This window comes from Mesocricetus auratus, unplaced genomic scaffold, assembly GCF_017639785.1.
Source record: "Mesocricetus auratus isolate SY011 unplaced genomic scaffold, BCM_Maur_2.0 Super-Scaffold_100009, whole genome shotgun sequence".
NCBI classification, from domain to species: Eukaryota; Metazoa; Chordata; class Mammalia; order Rodentia; family Cricetidae; genus Mesocricetus; species Mesocricetus auratus.
This window is the reverse complement of record NW_024429193.1, coordinates 86,439,082-86,446,048: the sequence shown is the minus strand read 5'-3', so window position 1 is coordinate 86,446,048 and position 6,967 is coordinate 86,439,082.

Below are 6,967 nucleotides of genomic sequence, written 5' to 3'. Positions count from 1 at the left end.
AGCCACAATGTGGTACTCAGTGGTTGGTAACAACTAAAATATACAGGAAGAAACTGCACATTCTTATTGGCAATGGTGTCATGGCTCATGACAAAGCCCCCTCTGACGCACTGTCTTTTGTTCTCTTGTGTGCTTGACATTTCTTGGTCAATACATGTGCTCATCACCCCTAATTCCTACCCATGGCAGCTAACATTTGAACTCTGTTGGCTTTTCCATTGCCCCTTACACCTTGTACATGTTGGCATACCATTCAACTTACCAGTAAAGAGCAGCAGTCCCATGGAGCTCCTTTCCTTAGCCTTCTCAAGAATAGTGTTTTCAAGCTCTATTGTAACATAAGGCTCATGGAATCTATTTTTAAAAATGAACATTTTCAACAGCTTCTACAAGCCTTCTCTCCTTCTTTACTGATGTTAGACACTTCACCCTGCAGGACAGGGGCTATGCCCACTGTCTCCTCCACTGTAGTCTCACACAAAGGACAACACTTAACACTTGACTACATTTGCTAAATAATTACCAGAATGATGATCAAATGGCTGAATGAAAGCTCCTTGATTTATTGCATCCCTTTTCACTGTCTTCCTTAATTTTAACACTTGTTTTCTAAAGACAAATTTTAATGGGGCTTTCAAGGCAACATGGGCAGGATTGGGATAGTAGCTGTGTTTATGTGTCTTTTGGGCCTTAACATCCAGGTTCAAAGGTATGTCCCAAGATATGACATTTTCCAAAACTGTCCTCCAGGTCGCTGAAAGACAGGGAAAATTATGGGAACAAAAAGGAGCAATTTGATGATGATCTGTCTATACTACTGCACACTGTAGTATGTGTTACTCTTTTGTTCTTCCTTTTTCTTGATTCACTTTATCCTTGTTTTACAAGAATTATTTTTGAGGTGTTCTCTCACTATGTAGCCCTAGCTGGCCCAAAACTCAATGTGTAGACCAGGATGACCTCCAATTCATAGAGATTCTCCTGGCTACCTCCCAAGTGGCTGAGGGCAGCAAGGTCAGGAACAGCGAACAGAAGGACAGCCACAGCAGGCACCAATACTCTGCTTTGAGTTTCCTGTGAGGCTTAAGGCTTAGGATCTAGTGATGGAAAGGAAGAAAGTTCCCAGGCAGGAGTTTACCCTAATAATGTATGTATATAAGTTTGATCACTCTGGCAAGCATAACTTCTCAACTATAGACAGTGGAAATCGAATAACATTGAACAACTAGGAAAACGAATAGAAAGAGCTGGATCTAGAGTGGGCCAGGAAAGGTATCTATGTGCATGCCAATGTTTTAACCAAGTGTGAGAGAGGTAATAACAACAAAGGACATAAACAACAGTGAAATTAACCCTCTATCTAGTACAAGACAATGATTTGGATGAAGTCAGAGCATCATCCTTTCTAGCTACTCTTGAAATTTCATACAAGTAATATTCTCATCTTACAGAAGATGCAACTTAGGCTCAGAGGTGTCACACAGCCAGAATAGAAGTACAGAGCACCACAAGAATGATACACCTGCTGTCTTCACTGTAAAATTGAAAGATTCTCCCTATGGACGGCTAGTACCAACGAGCATACAGAACACTTTTAATTTTGTCATTGTAATTAATCATTCATAATAATGTGTGGTAGCCATTGATACCATCATCCTATGAATTGTCACACCTGCTGTGTAGCCTGCATCCTAGAATGTAGCGAGGTGGTCGGGATAGATGACACAGAGACCGGTCGGTTGCTTTTAGAAAACTTTATGCTTTCCAAGTCAGCTTAGGAGGAGAACCCCCCAAGAAAAAACGCTTCCCTTTTTAAGGACTTCTGCCATCCATCTACATACAATTCTCCAACTTCTCACCCTCCTGGCTGGTGGTTTAATCTCCAGCCCCAGAATCGGGGAGACACAGCAGGGAGCAGGAAGAGGCATCTAGCAGTAGGGGGGATCAAAGTCATGGTATTTCAGTGAGCAAGCCCTTAACGGAGCCCTATCAAGAGCTTTATAGCACTGAATTGTTTTCAGTAAGCATTATCTCACAGCTGCCTGCTCCCAGGCTGAAGGGGAATTGGGTTTCTGCTCAAGGTCTGGTGTCCCCACAATTCACCCCTTTTTATTTTTAAGTGAGGCACTCCTGGCTTAGGTCAAGTAGGGTCACCCTCCCTTTCCCATCCTCGGGGGACCTTGAACCCCTATCTTAGGTGGGGTCTTCCCCACAGGTTGCCCGTCAACAGAGTGGCCCCACCCAACCTTAGAATCATCTGTAATAAGGCTATCGGGATTGCCATGGGCTAAGGCACTTTGAACTCAGCATGAAGCCAGAATGCCTACTGCCACTGTTACCATTCCTAGGACCCCCACTGACATAGCGCCTCTCTGTCATCTGCCCTTCCCCCAATCTGGGCCGTAGCATTCTACCATCAGCCTTTCTTTGCTACAAGGGTGATTTATAGTTACAATTTGACGGTTAAAACAGTGATAAAGTTTACAATCATTTTAAGATCTACTTAGGAAAGCATTAGAGAGTGCACTTGCACAGATACATTAGGTACAATCATTGATGTTACACATGTAGCATTATAAAAAATATGAACAAGAGGCTTGTTGTACTATTTACAGAGTACCAATTTGTTTCTGTGGTGATGTAGTTTGTTGATTTAATGTCAGTAGTATCAGCTAAATATGTAACTTGAGTCAAAGTCTTTTTGTCGCATTAGGACAAATTACATTTCTCCAGAAAATTACACTGGCATAGGTGCGATTCCAGAAACAGGAACCACCAAGTCTGATATTTCAAGTGACCATGTCCTGTTTAAATACTGAAAAGAGGCTTTTGCCACTCATCACAGTCCATACCAATGTCCAAATGTTTTAAATGGGTCCTTTTTCCCTCAAAGGGAAAAGCTGGCAAAATGAATTTTGTTGTTTTAAGGTATGTCAAAGGCAAACTGCTAATCTTCCAGTTTTGTTGGCTTTGGGATGAAAACTCACGGGTCCAGGAGGTTGATGTAGCAGGCCTGATGAGAAACTGGAAATCTCGAACTGACTGTTTTATTTCTTTCTCGGGCTGTAGATTTGATGACATCAAGGGTCAGGAACACCGATTTAGGAGATCTCCAACAGGCTTGGGCAGGTTCCCACGGTCTCAGGTCCAGTTTTCTCTGCTCCATGCATCTCACCAAATGTTGTGACAGCTACTGAAACTTTATTCTTTTCCTGCAAGAAAACACAAACATGCCCTCGACCCCAAATCAGGGTCTTCTCCACTGTCTAGTGTATGGATGTTTCCATTTGACCTGAGTAATAGTTGCTCAAGTTCCATTATGCCTGAATCTGTCTGAAGCAAATTGCTCATTGGCATTTACATTTTAAAAATTAAAAAAAATTTTTTAAAGGAGTGGATTATTCAATGAATCATGTGGGGACTGGGGACATTACTCCCCCTTTTTTATTTTTAAATTTTGTAGGAACTGTTGAAGTTGGACCATAACAGTAGAAGGATTTGTTTACCCTCCTTAGTCAACTATCTAGGTGAATTGGGATCACTATTTAAATTATTAGTAGATGCCCTTTAAAAGGGACATGACCACATAACCATTAAGTACCTTTGAGAATCATTTAAGGATTATAAACTATACTATGTCCCAAATAGTCCCCCCTTTTTTTTCTAATCTGTAGCTCTCACTAGCTGACAAGGCCTCGTTTGTATCTGAGCTGACAAGGCCTAATTTGTATCTACACAGACACCTTTGGGGGTGGGGATGAAGCTAAGACCTAAGATCAGACAGTAATCATGTAGGTAACATGAATGTGCCAGACAGTAAGTCTGAGTATATTGGAGTAACACATACTTGCAAGGTCTCCTTTATGTGTACCATCAGTGAGGTCAAGTTACTGGTCATGCTACCTCCTGTGTCAACTCATGGGACCGGGTAAGGTTGGGCTATGGAATCAGGGAGTCCAGATTGGCTAATTGCATCTTTTGCACACATGTTTTTGAGTATATATTGGAATGCGTAAATGTTCATATACATGCAGGTGTATGAGTATGTGATCACACACATCCGGTACATGTTTGCATTGGTGTTTTGGTAACCAGAGTCATCCTTGGGTGTTATTTCTCAGGAGCTGTTCACCTTATTTGAGACACAGTTCCTTTGGGAGGTCTGAGCATTCCTGATTAGCCTAGGCTAGCCTGTCTGCAAGCTCCAGTGATCTATCTGTGTCGCCTTCCCAGTGCTGGCACTACAGTCATGGACACCATACTCAGCTTTCTATGTGGCTACTGGAGATTGACTTCATGTCATCATGTTCACATTGCAAACACTGTGCTGACCGAGCTTCCAGCCAGCCCTTGTAGACATGAGTTGAAATGGTACTTTGTACAAGTAATAAAATTTATCAAATGTTAGTAATAATAACAGTAATTCAAAGAAACAAAATGCAATTAGCTGCAGAAGAAAATGCTCAAATACATAAATCAGATTTTTAAAGGAAATTTGAGGGATTTCTGGTGATAAAGGGAGTTTTGGGTGTTTTTAATCCTGAAGGTTATTTTGATTTAGGCTAACAGTAAGTTTTAAGATCAGAGAATTAAATTACTAGAAATAAAGGCAATGTGTCCTCTCTATGATAGTTCTGGTGAATAATATAGATGAATAATAATGGGGCCCAGAATAATGCTGGTGGTTGGAGGAAGGGAGGAGCAGTGGGCAGGTGGGAGTACATGGTGGCTTCTACACTGTTCCACAGTGAGTATGTAAGGAACCCAAACTCATTTTCCAACTGGACTAAGAAAGACATTTCCTGATGAAAGTTTGCTACACTGCAAAGAGACGCATTCCTGAATCAGGTGTAAGCAAGTAGGAGTTGCATGTAGTCCTGAGTGCCAGTGTTTGCTGTGGTCCTGCGGCACAGGAAATCTGGAGTTGGAATATGGATTCACTTATCCACATTTGCTATGCCATCTGCATTCTGAGATGTGTTTATGGATGAGGTTATGTGCTTTCTGTGTTTGAGTTCTCAGTTTGAAGCATGGTCTGTGAGATTTTCCCCCAGAAGTAAAAATACATAAAGTACAAAATATTTCTACCTAGTATTTCAGTTTCTTTTATGGCTGTGCTGCTGTTAAACTGGATATACTTTGTGAAAAATTGTATGAGGTGTGTGTTTAAGTGTGCTGCACACACGCATGTCTGTATGCATGTATGTGTGTACCGAGGCATACGTGTTGAGATTAGAGTACAACTAGTGGGAGGCTAGTCTCTCCTTCCACCCTGTGGGCCTTGGGGACCGAACTCCAGTTGTTAGGTTTGACAGTATGACTTAATTCTCGGAGCTATCTCATCAGCCCCCTGAATAAACTTTGAGTAAAGGGACAACTTTAAAACCATTAGTAGTAATGTTTAATAGTCTAACATTTCAGATTTATTAGATTGTGTAAGGTTCTTTATAGTAAATGTTTTCATTTTATAGGGATAGCATTAGAATGTGATCTGCAGTCAGCGAAAGCTCATGAAGGTACACTCCAGCTCACAAACGAATGGAGAGGTTTTTTCATTCTGAAGCATAGCTGTCAAAATGACATGGGGCTGACTCATCCCACCATCTTATTTGGGTGTGGACAAAGGGCTGGTCTGGGTGATATCATTGTCAGTGTAGCTTTCTAAAAACACCATGCACTCCAAGAGAATCCCAAGGACTGAACTTACCTCACACCCAGAGATCTAGGCCAATGACTCAGAAGTTGAAATTGAATTTTATAGAACATGGCCCCCTGGCATTTGTTTAAACATGTTTAGGTGTTTGACATTCGTATTTGGCAGCTGAAGTCTAGGGCATCCTGTAAATGTAATATGACTGGTCACACAGGAATAAAGAGGGAACAATGATAATTCCGGTTGTGTATTACATTACTAAGTTTCTAAGTTTATTGTGACTAAAACCTCTGCTGTGAACAGGCACAGAGCAGCCCCACTCTCTCACTCCCTCACCTCATAACTGCCATGAAGTCATAGCCCCTCTGGAAGTTGAGGGACTGTCAGAATGTCCTCAGAGTGCTGGAAACAGGAAATGCCTTTTAAAGTCTACCACCCCACCCATGTGCCCATAACTTACCTGAATGTGTACCTTAAGTGAGCTGTTGATGTCGCATTAGCCACTTTTTCCTTCCAGGGAAATTCATGTTCAGCTGCTAGGTAACTTCTCAGAGGGTGAAATTTACAGGTCTGCCAGCCATAAAGAACATGAATGCATAATACATAAACAAACTCTATGCTCTTTTCACAGAAAAGTTTTTAAAAAGTAAAAGAAAACGAAAGAAGAAAAAGAAAATTCGCCTCCCTTCTTCCAAAGGGAGAAAGTAGAAGTCTTGCCCTTTTATTTTTGATGGCTTTTTGCCTTTAAATATATGGGATGACTATTAATGCCCGTATTCACAGCAGGGATGGGGGAAATGGCAGTAAATTGTAAGCAAATTTACATTATAACAAGGCCCATGGAAGTGTTGTAATTCACACAGTTATTTCAGCAGAGGTTGGACTCCTTCCAATTTAATTTTCTGAAGTTGAGCTGTGCAGCTGGGTCATCCCTGGTCTAATCTGGGAAATGCATCTCTTAAGGCTGTGCATCAGAATGCCTGCCACCCAGCTGTCATCAAGGGGCATCATTTACAGCCACTGGGGTCCAAGGGCAAAGCATCAGACTCACTTCATGTGGACACAGCAGCCTAGCTAGCTTCATAAACCCTATTACAAAGAGCAATAATCAATATTTCATGTTTAATGATGCAGAGCTAAAATTAGTATAGATTTTATGTCTTCTACTTTTCCAAATTATGCAAACATTACTAACCCCCTTTTAGTGCCCTTATTATACTTCCATTTAAAAAAGGATCTGGTGGGGGCTTGGTGAAGAGACCTATTAATATTTAATTGAATGATTAAGTAGTCAAAAGCATCAAAAGTACATTT